General features: G+C 36.9%; 1 pseudogene; it reads right to left on the bottom strand.

Annotated features, from left to right (window-relative positions):
* Positions 1-1,365: 1,365 nt before the first annotated feature.
* LOC134486535 (ubiquitin-conjugating enzyme E2 variant 1-like) overlaps positions 1,366-16,934 on the bottom strand; it is a 43,282-nt pseudogene continuing 27,713 nt past the window's right edge.

Below are 16,934 nucleotides of genomic sequence, written 5' to 3'. Positions count from 1 at the left end.
ATGTATCTGTGGTGTTGTGTGTTGTAAGAATGTTGGTGCATGTGAGTGTGTGGTGCATGCCTGTAACTGTGTGGCTTTACCCATCTGTGCATGTGTTTTTGGAGTTCTGAGAAGGATTTCAAATGTCTTCTTTATTGCTGCTCACTGTTCTTGACATAAGTTCTCTTGTTGAACTAGAAATTCAGTGTGGGATTGGAGAACTGGTCAGCGAGCCCTCAGGATTCAGAGGTAATAGTTATGTGTAGCTATCTCCTATGCCTGGCATTATGTATACATGCTGAATATTCACACCCATGTCCATATGTTTCTACCCACTGAGCAATTTCCCAGTCCTAGTGTGATGAATGTTTGCTTAAGATTTGATAACAGATCTTAATTGTTTTCTGTTTTTGCTTCTGTTTGTAATTTTCCATAAATCACTCTGCAGGTGGATATTATAAAACACACCTGAATAGACCAGAAAATAAAAATAGGAGTAGATGCATTACAAGCAATTCTATAAAACCGTATTTTGCATACTCACCTTGTGAAGCACCGTTGATATTTCTGGGTTTGCCTGTTATATAGACAGCATAGTTTGATATAAGGACAGTTTAGACTCTTTAAATAGAAAAGGAATAAGAGAGATACATCTCTTGAAATAGTACAGAGAATTTGATACTTTATCACATGAGAATTAAGACTGAGCCACATAGCCTTCAGCAGAGGAAATGAGGGAGAAGTGGGTATGTACCTTTTGCAGCACAGTCTCTGGAATAAAACAAACAGGGACATTTAAATAAATATATAGCAGTGTTTAAGACTTCATTTCTCTTCCAATATTTGCAATTACATAGTCAAACATTATATATTGGAGTCATAGATTACTGTGCTATCTAGAATTGCACGATGAGGATGGCATAGTGGCAGTATAGCAAAATAACTGATAGGAAAAGCAGAGCAGTCACCGCATTAGGATTCATATGAATTGCATTTCCTCCCTGCTGGGAACTAAGCAACAATGGGTAAAACTGTACAAGTACCTCTGTAGTAATTTGGTGTCTTGGGGTTATGTCCAGAGGATATACAGCTGGAGCACATGGTGTTCAATTTATTTTAGTTTGTCTGATTTAAAATGTGATTGCTGTTAGTAAACATTTTTGTGAAGATTGCTTGAAATTTATTTGCACTTTATTAGAAATTGTAGAATCATATTTATAATTTTCAGTCCTGGGGGTACTGGTGGTTGTACATGGGGAAGAACTAAGTCAGCAAATGATTAAGTCAGACAATGCTGATGAAAAGAACATGGGATACCACAGTTACAGCTGCCTAAGAAGTGATAACCGCAACCTAAGGGAAGAGTTTCTTCCCTCAACCTTGACTCCTTTAAGACATTGGCTTCAGCATCAGACAGGCCTTGGCAAGTTTGATCCTGAGTAAGGGCATAGAACTAGTGTTCCAGTTATTCCTTTGTCCAGGTCTTTCAGACAGCCTTGGGCAGTCCTGGCTCCCCACATTAACAGGTACTTCATAGTATTCATAAGACTTTCCAGCTGGATGTGACTTTTGAATTTTCTTTCATAAGCAGGGAAGTGTTAGATCACAGTCCTGTCTAACTGGCTGCTTTCCTCAAACCTGACATTCCCTTTGTAACCTCTCAATATAATTGATAAGCAACATATTCTGTGGCCTAGTAGTCTCTCTGTCCCTTTCATCTGATTCCCAGGCCCCAAAAACCTTTCATGGTAACTCTGCCTCCACCTTTTTTCTTTCTGTGATTCATCTATTAGTCTGGATCACAAGGTATATATCCTACCCAAAAAAATCATACGATTGAGAAACACCAAAATCCTATAATTTCTTGGAAATTAAAAATCCTCACTCTCCTACTTTTGTCTTTAGTATCCCATTATGGTTATATGTGGCCATGATGCAATAAATCACTTCATACCCAAGGACTTAAGCATGTTTTCCCTTCAGGACACTCGACACACAATATATGTGCTGCAGTAAAAATAAAAACAACAAAACAAAACAAAAAACGCTACAGAACTTGTTCCCAGTTATACCCTAGCTGTCTCACTCCCTAATATTTCTGGTGCCATTGGAAATAGTAATAATTTATCTCAGTGGCTCCATGCTGCCCCACCTATTTTCTGACACACTATTCTTCCCAACACGGCACTCTGTCAGGCTGCTCCTCCCTCATCCATAGCCCTCTTGGTTGTGTTTCCACCACGCAGGCATACACATCCCAATTCTTTGGTTGGCCCATGCATCTGGCCCCCATACACTCTCTTAAACTCAATTAAGTTGCCTTATGAAAGAACATATCAAACAATATTTTCTGATGCAATTGATAAGATATAATTTGCCAATCTAGATGGCACAAAATCCTGTACACACCCATCTCTTGAGAATAGTCATAACAACCTCTAATATGTACAGAGAGATATCTAAACATCTACTGCCATGTTCTTTGTGCTCTCACATTCTCACTCTGGCTTCCTATGCCTCTCTAAAACTTTTCTCCCACCCATCCTTCCTTCTTATTCAATGACAGGCCTGGTTCTATCCTGTACTTCCCTTCACCTTAATAATGACATCAAACTACTCTTTTACCTTTTAATTAAAAAAAAAAAACAGAAACTTTTTTCTCAAGTATAAGTTGAGCACAACTATTATCATTCTGTAATTTAAAAGTATAAGATGTACCTAACACCCAGCCCAACTTTTATCAGTTAAACAGAACATTTAGTTATATATTTTAGCTTTTAAAAGGCTTAAAATCTGTTATATCCTGGCTAGCTCATGTATTATCTGATAACTAGGTAATTAAATATGTATTCTCAAAGTTAAATAGTCTGAGTGGGTTATAAGATTACACTAAGTTTTCAACCCCGCCAGTAATCTGAGAATGAGCCATATATCTGTAAATATAGGAAGCCTAGCATGGCTTCTAGAACTGAGACGGGTTATACAGACAATTTTCTATTTGCACAGTTCCCTGTGAGCAACACGTGAGAGCAAGTCTTCAGACTTCTGGCCTAGGATCATCAGACAGACTTTTGAAACACTGAATTTTGAACGGCTAATCATTCTGGCTTGGCGGAAATTTTCAGCCAACTTATTCTGCAATGTTTCCTTTTCTGGACAGTAATTAGTCTATAGAAGAATTGGAGCAATTTTTGCATAGTGCCTGTCTGCCACAATAAATCACCTCACATGGAGGTGGAGATTTTCAGTTTCTTCTTTGAATATACCAAAGGGGAGCTGGTGGGAGTGGACATGTCTCAATAAAAGTTAAAGAACATTAAATGTCATATTTTGTGGACTTCTGGTGTTTTTTAGAAACCATCTAACTATATAAGTAATCTGGACTGTTGTCCATTAATTATCTTACTAAATTATCTTGAAAGCATTCTAACAATAAACTTAGAGACATGAATTTGCTATTTGGCCTTAAACTCATGTGCTCAATCATCTCAGCTTCATTTTTTAATAGCAGAAAAGGACTGGGTATAAGCCATCTATGCTGAAATGTGTTGTATAGGCACAATACATGTACATCAGAGTAACAATATTAATTTTAAATCAGTGAGAAATTTACATTAAAGAAAAACTTAAAAATCAAAATTTGTATCAAATAAATTTTGTGACAATGTAAAAGATCATAATTTTAGTTTAGTAATAAATATAAAAATAATTATGTACAGCTTGAAGAAACCATTGAAGAGTTTTTGCCACAATTCCCGGGACTTTGGGGGACTAAAAGTAGTTATTCTAAGGTTGTTTTTCTGAGGAATTTAGAAATGTATATAATTTAACAGGGAGGAATTGGCTCAATCTGATTATACATAATCTCAGTCGGTGGAAAACCTTGTATTTATTACTAAGCTAAAGATATAATCTTTTACATTTGAAAGTATATTATATTACATTACATTCTCTCCCAAGATCTCTTATGATAATCTCCTAAACAGTGAAGAAAATTTATACATCTTTTAAATTCATCTATTATTTCTAGCTTTATGTTTATAAGCTGTTTAGAATTTGTCTATAGAGATATTCTGTCTTCTGTTAATTAAGTAAACATTTGTCCTTTCATATTTTTCTTTATTTTTATATAAAGAAATATACTTGTATGCACTCTACATTCTATTTACCAAATCTCACCAGATTTCCTATAATACATTTCCTGACACCATGTCTTCATCTGTTTACCTTTTAGATCTCATCAAAGAATCAGAATCTAGTGCCACTCATGAAGGGAATCTATTGAAGCACAAGCAAATTACCAAGGCAGTACCCCCCCCCCAAAAAAAATGAATGATTCTTCATTCACCAGTAGCCATCAAATGCCAAAAGCCCCTCAATATGGCATTGACAAGGCTTGGTCACCCCATCTAAGCCCTGACTCTAGCTGGCTTGATCATGTGAAAGTATTGTGTTAACACAGGTGCTGTGGGTTCATGAGTGTGATAACCATGAGCTGTCCAGAGGACAGCTTTTCAGTCTCTGTACCGAACAGCTATCACAATTTTCTTGATACAATAGAGATCAATTCAATGTTCATTGCAAGAAGGCAGGAACATACTCATCTAATTAAGATGGAGATGTTATTAAAAATTTTAGTTTCTAAATGCCTTTTATTTATGTAAAATTCCAGAAAATTTTATTTCTGTTTATGGTCTGAAACATCTTCCTTTCATTCATAACAAACACAATGATAGTTCTAACTTTTGAAATGACATTATAATATAATGTATATGTATCAAACTTTTCTAAATTTGTGTGCATGTGTATCCCATTTTTAAAGAGTATTAAGTTTTTTCTTAATGTTTTCTAGCTGTATTAATACGATCATAAGATTTTCTTTTTAAGTAAAATAACTTATGCATTATTTTACTAACATAAGTCTTAATTTTATATCTCAAATATTATTTTCTATTGCATACATAGATGATTTTTAGTTGTTAACATTTGGTTGATCCATTAGTTACTTTTTTATTAAAATGTAAATTTATACTTTCGTGTTGGAACTAACTTTTGTAAAGTTTGCATACATAATTTTCATATTTATTCAGTTGATATCACGTAATTCATACAATTCTTTCTCTTCAAATAACTACAACATAGATTTTAATTAGTTTAATGAACAAAGACTATTAAATGCACCTGTTGAAATTATTGATTTGAATATTGATTTGAATAACTATAGAGAATAATTTGATATTAAATACTGGGTAGGAGGGTGGGACTGCATTTTAACTATCTGAATTATGCTGTTTCAAGGTTTTGTTAAATGACTTTTTTTATAGATATGTACAGTATTAACATGACTTATATTCAAATTATTGTTCTTTGTCCTTCATTTTCCTTTTGACTTTTTAGAGTTTTTCATATTTAAAAGCGGTTTTAAATATTTGCTTCATGCATCTGTACATGTGTGCACAAATGAGTACAGGTACTTGCAAAATGTAGGAGAGGGTACATAATTTCCAGAGCTCGATTGACAAGTAGTAATGACCCACCAAGTATAGATACTGGACACTGAACTTAGGTTCTCTACTAGAGATCAAGGAAAACCCATGAGCCTTTTCTATAGGTCTTGATTTTAGTTTTTGTTAAGGTTTCAGTTCTGTGTGCCTTTCTTATTCACGAAAACAACTTTGTCGAATTTGATACAAATAATTTTGTGTAAATATTCATCTTTAATTAATTGGAATTCAAAAATTTGGACTGTATTTCCTATTGATTTTAGTAAGATGATATCATACTGATATATACTATCAGAAAATCCTGCATGAAGTCACCATGACTGAAAATAGGAATAGAGAAGGCTTAAAAAATTGTACTTCATTAAAGGTTGACATGTCCACGATTCCTCTCATTAAAGTAAGCTCATATGTGGGAAAAGATACTTCAAATCAATCAGTTGAGGATTTGCGTTATTCTTATACTATCAATTCAGCTCATTTACATTCTACCACTGTGAGCAAATTCCCTCCCCAAGTGACTGCCATGTGGTTATTATCATTGTCTTTTTGAATTTTGCTGTACATATGGCTAGTTTGAAAAATTTGAAACTTAATGAGGCTTGAATGGACTAAGAGAGAATCACCAGTGTTTAATTTGCTCAGTCCTTTTTTTTTTTCCCCTTTGCAACACCTCGAATTGCCTTTTTTTCAGTATGCATCCACATTTCAAAATTTAGTGGTCCTGAAAAGAGTGGGGAGCTTGTCAATGAGCCAGAAGCCAGGCCCACCTATCTGCAAATGATATGTGAACATGGTGACACAGAGCTCCTCTGGGTCACCAGGGTCTGAGGAGCAACACTGAAACCAAAGTTGGCAGAGTCAGGGCCTCGTGCTCCAGCTGTCAGACTCCACTCCAGACCCGATGGGTGGTCAGGGTGACTGAGAGCCCTGTTCAAACCTCTTCAACGTGTAAAAACAAAGCAATTATGGGAAAAGGAACCAACTCAGAACCTGTGCACCGAGGACTCTCCACATGGCCTTTCTCTAGGCATATATCCAAGGACCCTGCAGTTGCCCGTCTAAGTCTCCCTGTGACTGCTCTGTTCACCTCTAGACCTGAGCTCAAAGGTCAAGAGCTGATGGTGGTGGCAGGGCCGCGGACCCAGCGCTCCCTTCCCAGGCTGCTGGCAGGTGAACAAGTGTGGTCCAGAGCTAAGGGAGGGAGGCCAGGCTTTTTCAATCTCATCTGATGGCTTCTGGCCACAGCAAGTGTTGGGTGGTGATGGACAACAAGGGACTTGAGGAGGGGAAAGCAGCACCCCTTGATAAAGGTGGGGAGACTGGAAGCTCTGAATTCCTCAACCTCGGCCAATTTCAGGGGAGGGGAGGTTACAATCTAAGCTTTGACCAAGGGTGGGAGTGGAGGAGTGGGGACCATGGCTTGGATGGGGCAATCACTTAAGTCTTAAGAAAGCATGGGTACAGCCAGAGCACCCCTAGCCTAGTTGTGGTCAGTCTCACGGCTGCTACCTGAAACCTCCCCATCTATTCTATGGGCCACCACACAGCTGTGGCAGAGGGCAGGGCGGGCAAAGGCATACCCAGGCCAAATGCCAGCAGCAGGTGATTATGTGAGACATGTCTGTCCACAGTTGCCTTAGCTGTGCCCACCGCTCCCAAAGGAAACCGATTTCAACACACCTTATTGATCCCATAAGTTCAACCAGGCAGACAGCGGTTATACTCGACAGATGATGTTACCCAGCACAACTTAGGTATTTCAAATGGACAAGAAGTTAGTATCAGAGCAGTGTCTCAGGATGAAGTCTAAGTGGGGCTTCCTCTCCAGTACTTCGAGGTCTACAGATGGATCTAGAAAATTCACTACTGTGGAAAATGAAGACCTGGGTTGGATGGGGAAGGGAGGCAGGGGCCTTGGTGACTAATGGCTGTAACTCTGTCCTTTTGGTGGCTGTGGCAGCTTCATGTTCTCTTTTGACATCATCAAGCGCCTCAGTTCCTGCAGGATGACTTTGATGCTGTGGGAATTCTGTCACTGCCAGCACTGCCATGGCTCGTGGATCCACCACTCCATTGGAACTGCTCGCGCCGTTCATATTGACTCTTGTTACAAATCTCACAGACTGGGATGCTTCTGGATACTAGAGTGGCTCTATCTTAAGGCTGCATATTCGGTTTTCATAAATTGTTCGTGGAGGCCCAATTATCATGCCTGTCCATCTTGTGAGTGTCATGTCCTCATCGTCCTCCAGACCCTAGCTAACTGTGCGGTCACCCACTCCTTTCTGGCCTTCTTCCAGCTCTTCCAACAGTCGGAAATCTCGAAGGACTTTTACTCCCGAGCCTGTGGTGGCTGCCATCTTGCGTCGCTATCGCTCGAAGTCAGTTCTTCCTTTCTTCCTCTACTCCTAGGTCCCTAGCTCCTTCTCTCTCTCTCTCTCTCTCTCTCTCTCTCTCTCTCTCTCTCTCTCTCTCTCTCTTTTCCACAGGGTCTCATAAACCCCAGACTTGCGTGAAGCTCACTATATATCCAGTGATGACTTTGAATGTCTGATATTCACCAATAAATTATAGATACGAACAACCATGCCTGATCTTGTACACTTTTCGAACTCATCCAAGGGTGTCTTCCATACTGGCATGTAGCCTGTCAAATGAGCAACTTACCAAATCTCTTCCTGTTTCTTCCTTGTTCCCTTCCTTCCTTCCTTCCTTCCTTCCTTCCTTCCTTCCTTCCTTCCAAGCTTTCTTCCTTCCCTTCTTTTATTTTCCTTCCGTTCTTTCTATTCATGCATTTTGTTTTCATTTTGATTTTGAAGTTAAAAGCTATTACTGAAGTTTTCACCTCTTGAAACCAGAAAGCATGAGCTGTAGAGCATTTAGACTTCCATATGTAGAAATCATTGTGTACCTATAGCAAAAACTATATACATTAAAGGTGACAGAAGCATTATTGTCTCAAAGTACTGGCTCTGTTCTTCAATTATTGTTAGAAACTTTTATTATTATTAATAGTCCACATAATCTAATATGTATACTATGAACATCTGCATTTTGAAAATGACAAAGGGGTATAAATTACATTTTCAATGCAGTAACACAGAAACAAGCATTTTTCTAATATTCTCATTCTAGAGTTAATATTTTATTTATCATGCAAATGTATTTTAGAGAAGTTCATTAAGGATTCTCCTCTTGCTTAATTGTAGGTGACATTATCAAAACTTGTGTAGAAAAAAGGAATTCCAATGTGATTGTACTTAATATCTTAAAGTTGAAATTGGTACAAAAAACAACACTAGGATGAATTTTTTTATAACTTTTGATTTCATTGAATAGGCATGAGATTAGACATGGCTTGTGTCATTCTTAGAAGTTCTTACAAAAAAGTAACAGGAGAATTCTTTTGGAGCTTCCATAATTCGTGTCATTATTTGAAGAAGATGCTTATCAGTTTTGTCTGAGGTTACCGTCTAGGTGAGGTGTTTCCAGGATGTTTTCATCTTATTACAAGAAGTCACAGAGAGCAAGGTGACAAAGAAACTTTATTCAAAAGCAAAGTGAGAAACACTGGTATTCAGTGTAGCTTTAATTTGTGGACCTCTCGAGAAGGAGGAATCGTTTACTCAGAGTTCAGAGTGGATATTTCTGTTTGGATTGACTTTTTTTGATTAGGCAAGCCTTAATTAACTGTGAACATCAGTTTCCATGATAAATTTGATTTAATCAAATGCATATTCATGATCACTAGGTATATGACATTAAATAGGATGTTTCCCTTGAAAGTTGTTCCAGAGGATTCAATACGACTCACTGAGTATATATTCTAAACTGTCTCAGGCCAGTTGAAACAGATTTCCCCCTCCAGCATGTGGATATGCTCTTGAATACATTTGAATGGAAGTTGATCATGAAAGAGAAGTTTATAAACAATGTTATGTGCAGGGAGTCTTAGTCCATTGTTTGATACGTATACAGCTTCATGCAGGTGAGATGAGGTGAGGTATATTTGTTAGGTATATTTCTGGAAGGTAGATTTTTATGCAGCCTTAGTCAAGTGAAGTCCCAGGTTGAAGTGCTTTTCCCATACCTATATGCCTCATTCAAGGAATTTTAGTGCTTTTGCTTGTATCCTTACTTAGGCTACAGTACAGCTCACTGTTTCTCTGATGTTTGCTCAGACTCAGCTCAGTCAGTGACTGCATCTCAGTAGCTGCTGGACTTATTTGGCTCTTGTTCTTTGTCTTCCAATTTAATGGTAACTTCTTAAAGGATCAAACAATTTGGTCATTCTATGAATATTAATACAACTACTCATAAGCCCTTATCAAATGATATCCAAGTCTCCTATGCTGACATAAGATGGAATTGCCACTCCAGAGGCTTGCTGAGTTTCAATATGAGCTTCTAACTTCATGATGAGTAAATAACTTTCATCAATTGCTTATAAGAAATTCATTTAAATTTTGACAATTATGTTGGGCCAGCAAGAGGGAAAAAGGACTTGCAGAACAAGCTTAACACCCTCACTTTAAACATAGAAATCCATAGATAATGACCCATTACAGAAATTGGCCATCTGGCCTATAAACATGCTGTGGAATCAGAAGACCTACTTGAATACACACACATGCAGCACACACACACACACACACACACACACGCACACACACACACACACGCACACACATACACACACCCCAAAAATTAATAAACTAATGTTTTTTAAATTTTCTAATATTAATATGTCATGCCCTTTCTTTATTCTGACAACTGATTTATTTTACATATGTGGATTCATGGTTCACAAAATAGTATTCATGATCAATGGCAATTATAAAGGTCAAGTGGACATTTTCATAAGTTCAAGGTTATAAATTTTTAATTTAATATTCCTCAGTACATGATCACCAAGAATTAGTGTGTGTGATATGGTGTGCATGCGTGCGTGTGTGTGTGTGTGTGTGTGTGTGTGTTGTGTGCGTGTGTCTGTCTGTCTGTCTGTCTATGTCTTCATGCCTATCTATGTGTTCAAACGGAAGACAGAGAAAGTAAATAGTATCCTCTTCTATAACTTTCTACACAATTTTCTCAATTCAAAGCCTTTCACTTATACTGATGCTATCTTGCTGTGCACAAGCTCCAGAAATTCTTTCCCTGTCATCATAGCACTGGGGTTATAGCTGTATACAACCATGACTGTTTTAAAGTGCAGGCACAGAAATTTGAATTCTCTTCTTGCAACAAATTCTTTCCCACAGTAGGTTATCTCTTATCATCACTTCTGAGTAATTTTGAAGACTGCTATTTTCACTCTCTGTAAATTTGGTAATTTATATTTACAGTCAGGATTTGGAATTTCTATGATCTGATAATAAAACCTACCCCATGTCGACTAAGAGCTTTTAGAATGTTGCCACTGCTATTTACTTTTCATAATTTCAAATGTCTCCTCCTAAAGAGAAATCAATGTGTTTTGATAATCATAATTTAGAATGTTTCCAACTGATTTAAAATGTTACTTCAAATTGTTAATTCATTTCTTTTTTTGTATCATGACATGATTTGGGCTTCTGGAAATAGTAAGTTCAAGCAGAAATAAAAGTTTAAACATACTGTATTTACACAGCTAAGCCTTAAGCAGCCAACAAGCATTTCTCTAACTGACATTTTTACAAAGGTGTCCTGTGAAAAAATAAACTAAAAAGTCAGAAATTTTGCTAGCTCAACACTCTGGGTACAAGTAGTTGAAATGACTAATCTTCTCTGTCAGCCTGAGGATTTCCTCCCGATGCACTGCAGTGTCAGCAATCAATGTTGTCTCTTTTCTCTTGATCCATCTGACTAACTCCAGATACCTGATCTAACTGAGGCAGTGATTTGAAATATTGCTGCATTCACTGGCCATTTTAGTATAGAAAGAACTGGAAATGATATCTAAAAGGAGAAGACTCAAACTGAGCAAAGCATACTCTAGCTAATGCTGCAAGGTAACATGGTGATCAACATAGTTGGTTTCTGACAGACCTGTGTTTCATCTGTGGATGTCTAAAAGATATAACACTGTGAAAATCTGCATATTCTTAGAGATGTAACATTCCTCCTCTGTTCACTGTGAGGATAAAATTAAATTGATCATGCAATAGTCATAGTGGGAACTATGTCAAACTAATAACCATACATGATAGCAATTGTTATTTGGACTCTCTTCTTGATCCTTTCTTTCACAGCAAGTCTGTTATCAATTAGTATTCAAAATATAACTGAAAAGAATGCCTCTACTGAAAACAGTTGCTTATCTAAAACCTAATAGAATACATATTCTACGAAACTCCACATGACTTTTCCTCTTCTTCTTCCTCTTGTTCTTCTTCCTCTTCCTCTTTTTCTTCTTCTTCTTCTTCTTCTTCTTCTTCTTCTTCTTCTTCTTCTTCTTCTTCTTCTTCTTCTTCTTCTTCTTCCTTTTCTTCTCCTCCTCCTTTTTCTTCATTCTTCCTCTTCCTCCGCCTCCCTCTTCCCCTCCTCCTCTTCTTGCTCTCTCTCTTTCTCTCTCTCTCTCTTTCTCTCTCTCTCTCTTTCTCTCTCTCTCTCTCTCTCTCTCTCTCTCTCTCTCTCTCTCTCTGTCTCTCTCTCTCTCACACACACACACACACACACACACACACTTGCCCTTTCTTAGAAGATCTAGGGTAAGGCAAGCCTCAAACTCCTTATGTATGATAAAATCTTATGCTGAGTCCTGGGATGAACAGCTCAAGTCATTATATCTGGTTAAGTTATAGAAGAATGTATATCAGTGCCTTGTACATGCTAGGGATGCATTGGTCTAAAGTTTATCTCCAGCCACCATCCACTTCCTAAAGCACAACATTTTCTAGCTTTAAATTGTTGAGGCAGCATCTCATGAACATTATGTTGGTTTTAATTTTACTGTGTAATTGAAAATGACCTTGAATTTCTGTTCTTTGCACCCCTACTTCTCGAATGCTGGAAGTACAGCTGTGTGCTGCCACACTGAATTTTTTCTTTCTTCCTTGCCAGAAAAATAATAATGAACAATTCATCTAATGTACAAGACATGTGGAGGAGGAGCTGTGACTCAAGATATTTGAGACACACACACAAACACACACACACACACACACACATATTTATATCACAGCTCTGTCTATTTGTTCAGTTTTCACAGGTAAAGACACTGTGTGTCATGTACAAAATCCCCATGCAAATTAATTTTAGCTAACAAACCAGTCAAGCATTTAGCTCCTTCCCTTTCTAATTTGTTTGGCATGCTAATCACTATACCACACCTCCTTGACAACTGTTTTGTCTTGCAAATTCACAGATGCACACTCAGAGTAATGGCAGTTGACCAGGAGAGATTTTGCTAAAGTGTGTGTTGTTTTGTTATATCCAGGTACCTTTAATTAAAATTTCAGACCTATGATATATCCTTATGGAAAACTGCACTTTGTTTACACTGAAAATACTATCTTTTAGAAATATTAAGGGTTGATGCTGAAAAGATGGTTTAGTCAAAAAAGGGCTTGCCACACTACATCAAGTCCTGAGTTTGAGCACCAGAAACCATGTGCTGTAGCTTGATTTCTATTACTAGGATAAAACATCATAACCAAATACAACTTAATACAGAAACACTTTGTCTTAAGATTAGATCACCATAAGGGAAAGTGAAGGCAGAAACTTGAAGATAGAAACCAAAGCTGCCACGAAGAAACACTGTTTAATTGTTTGTTATCCATGGCATTCTCAGCCTGCTATCTTCTACAACCCAAAACAAACTGCCAAGGTGAGGCCCCACAATATTCCTAACTCCAATACTCATATTTTACAAGGAAAAGGCCCAGGAACTAGTCTTTTGGGAACATTTTTGTCAGAAGCCATAGTAGGAGGTATGCTTCACATTATAATCTGCAACAGTTTTTATTTATAGGCTAAGCCCAAGAGAATTCATTTTAGGAAAGATTCCTGATATTAATATATGTTTCTTGTTATTATTAAACATGTATAGCAATCATTAGGTACTAGCCCACCGGGGTTGGGGATTTAGCTCAGTGGTAGAGCGCTTGCCTAGGAAGCACAAGGCCCTGGGTTTGGTCCCCAGCTCCAGGGGTGAAAAAAAAAAGATAGGCCTACAGGTACTAGCCCACCCCTTTTGAGCAGATAGCTGCAGATCTATGAAGATGTACTCTCTTGCGGTGATGCTATATAGACAAATAGATGACTTCTTAATTCTTAAGGAAGATCCTAGAAGAATTACTGAAATATCAGTGATTATTAAGCTCTCTTAATAGTAGTACTGCTAGTAGATCCCTTTCTGAGTCAAAACTGCAATGAGAATTCTGTCAGTCTCCCATGTGTCACCAAGTAATTGATTCTTAGACAGTAACCATACTTTCTATTACTCAGAACACATTCCAAGAGATTGTCAAAACAATTAACTAAGGTCACGTAAAGGGAACTAACAATTTATTATAGGTAAAAGAAGATAAAATATCATCTGGGTTAATCTATACAAAACTTCACTAATAGCTTAGTTATGGTTTTCAACTCTCTATGAACCTGTGAAGATGTGACAGGTGGTTGGATGTTTAACTAGATAATTACTCCTAATGGCTATGCATGTAAACACTCTCAGTTGTAAACTTCTATGTCATTTATGATTTGCTTTTATGTGTGAACGTGTGATGAACTTTTTAACATGTGATCATGTATTCTGAAAGTTGTATGAGTACTGAGGACAAAAAGATGCGAAAGAGAATTTTTCCCTTTTCCCATTCAGGATCTTTCTGCTTTTCCCCTTAGATAGCTTTCATAAGAAATGTTTTACAACTTACTAATAATATTATAATCACTTCTCAAAGTACCCCCCTTTTCCTGTAACTTCTGACTAGCTGGTGGAAAGTTCGATCTGTGCAGTTCCTGCTGAGATAGCACAAAGTCTACTTACTTAATCCTTTGCTGTTTTAGGAATAGGTGGTAAGTGCCAGAAACTTGCAGTTTCTAGGCAGTTCAGCTACAGTAGCAAGGTAATTTAGTCTCAGATAAGTAATTTTTTTATTATTACACAGCAACCCTAAATATGTCATAAGACAAAGTCTTATCCCTGTATCTTGTAAGGAAAAGTCGTATCCTCTCCCGATGCTCTTTCCTTTCTCTGCCTTATGAAAAACTGACAAGAAAGAAGACCCTGACAAAGTTGGCACTGGGCACATTTTCTGTTCAGTTGAAGATTCCTCTTCCCAGATGACCCTAGTTTGTTTCAAGTTGACAAAAGAAAGTAGTCAAGCAGTATGCAATGTGAAACGAAGGACAACTAAAAAATTTCTAATTCTACCAGTGAGAAAATAAGGAAGTTAAGCAGAAATAGCTCTTGTGTGCTAGGAATAGTCAGTTTAACCCATTTTCAAGATACAGCTTCTGTTATGAAAACTTATCTCAAGAAGGAGATATTTAAAGGAGACAAAGAGGAACCTTAATAAGAGGATTAAAGGGGGACAGGGATGAGGTGGTAAGCTATTATAGGGACACTGTGACAGAGAAGTAACTATAAACACCCCTTGAATATACATTTGGGACCCTACCACTGTAGAACTTTCCTAAGCTACACACACACACACACACACACACACACACACACACACACACACACATTATATGAAAGGAAGATAGATGGAGTCATCAAAGATGAAGTTCTAAATAAATATCATATGTCACCATGTAAAACGTTCGGCCAGGAATGCCTTGCATATTGTTAAATCATTGATGAAAGACGATACCATAGATCACCCCTCCCATCACAGGCCATTTTTCTGGGTATTATTTACTCTCTATAACATGATAATAAATGTATAGTGCTGAGGATAACATACAATGTCAAACATGGAGAAGTAGAGCCATAGCCCAGATAAATGTTTCTTTCCTATTGACTAGTGTTTATGATGCTGGAAGGGAAAAAATATTTAGATATAAGTCCTATAATCTATAACAGTCAGTTGGTTAAAAAATGTACTCACTTAATAGTGGTATAAATGTGTGAATAAACAACCTCTTTTCTTTTACATTGTATTTGAGCCCCACTCTGTGAGACAGAATTCATATCTGACACTGATAAAGTAGCCATAAACCTGAGAATATATATATATATGTATATGTATATACGTACATATATATGTATATATATGAGTTTGTTTGTGTGTTTGTGTGTGTGTATTTTCACATACATTAAGAGAAAAGCAATAATTTTATTATTCTAAAGGAACATAGCAATAAAATGAATGGCTCCTGCTAATGTACTGTTGTTATACATGTAGATCTGTGACATGTTCAGCCTTCGTAAGAGAAGCTTTCTTTCAGTTGAAGGGAACTAATATAGAGTGCAGATAGTGATGGACTTTTGAGCTCTCTATCATAAGTGAGATTTTTTTATCATACCCCTTACCTAAAATGTCAGGCATCTGTATGGAAGAGGAGGCAGAGAGAATGAAAGAGCCAGAGGTAGGTGATGACTTCAAAGAAACCGTATTTTCAAAACGCAATCGTACAGATACACATATGAAGTCGTAGGAACTCTGACAGCCTGCACAAGTTCTGAGCAAGCTCAAACCAGATTAAAAAGCTAGTACTGAGAAGGAAACATATATACAAAGTCTCATCCCCAGGCAAGAAGCTGTTGGTGATTGAAACTTGCTGACAAAGTGAAAACCAATTTTCTCCAAAGGAGTATCATGGTATACCAACTTCAGTCACTAGAAAGGAAAAAAAAACATACCCTGGAATGTTGGGCAGCACATTGTTGACTCTACAATTCTTTGTGCGTCTCTTGTCTTATTTTGTTTGTTTGGGTATTATTTTGTCTTATTACTTTTGTGTTTATTTTTAGTTGATTTTTGGGTAGGCTTTATATTCTTAAGAAAGGGAAAGATAGAGTTCTAGAAAAAGCATAAACACAGATTTGTAGATAGGTTTGGAGTATTTGTGTAGATTTCAATGAGAAAAAATATATAACCAAAATGTATTTTCTATAATTTTATTTTTTAATTAAAGAATAAAACTTTAAATAGATAAATAACAAATAAGGTAGGAAAGAAATAAAGAAGACTTTGGATGGCAACCTTTAGTTTCTACAGTCACCTATATCAAAAGGAATGCACACTAAGTAAACACGAAATTTCTACAAATAACAGTGGATAATAAAAAAAATACACTCACAAAAATAGAAAAAAATTAGGGTTTATCAAGTAACATGGAGAAAGTATCATTGTATTGCAATAAAGATTTACTTAAAAATATGATTGTTTAATCTTGTATGTTTTAGAAAAGTTGGAAGGCATAAAAGGTTTGACCCCCAGGCCTTTTTTGGTTTTAGAAAAGAGTTTAATTTAAGAAACACGTCTATCTGCAGCATGGTCTTTACACTGGAAGCACAAA

The sequence above is a fragment of the Rattus norvegicus genome, chromosome 4, assembly GCF_036323735.1.
Source record: "Rattus norvegicus strain BN/NHsdMcwi chromosome 4, GRCr8, whole genome shotgun sequence".
In the NCBI taxonomy this organism is placed as follows: domain Eukaryota; kingdom Metazoa; phylum Chordata; class Mammalia; order Rodentia; family Muridae; genus Rattus; species Rattus norvegicus.
This window is presented reverse-complemented; position numbering and strand designations above follow the sequence as displayed.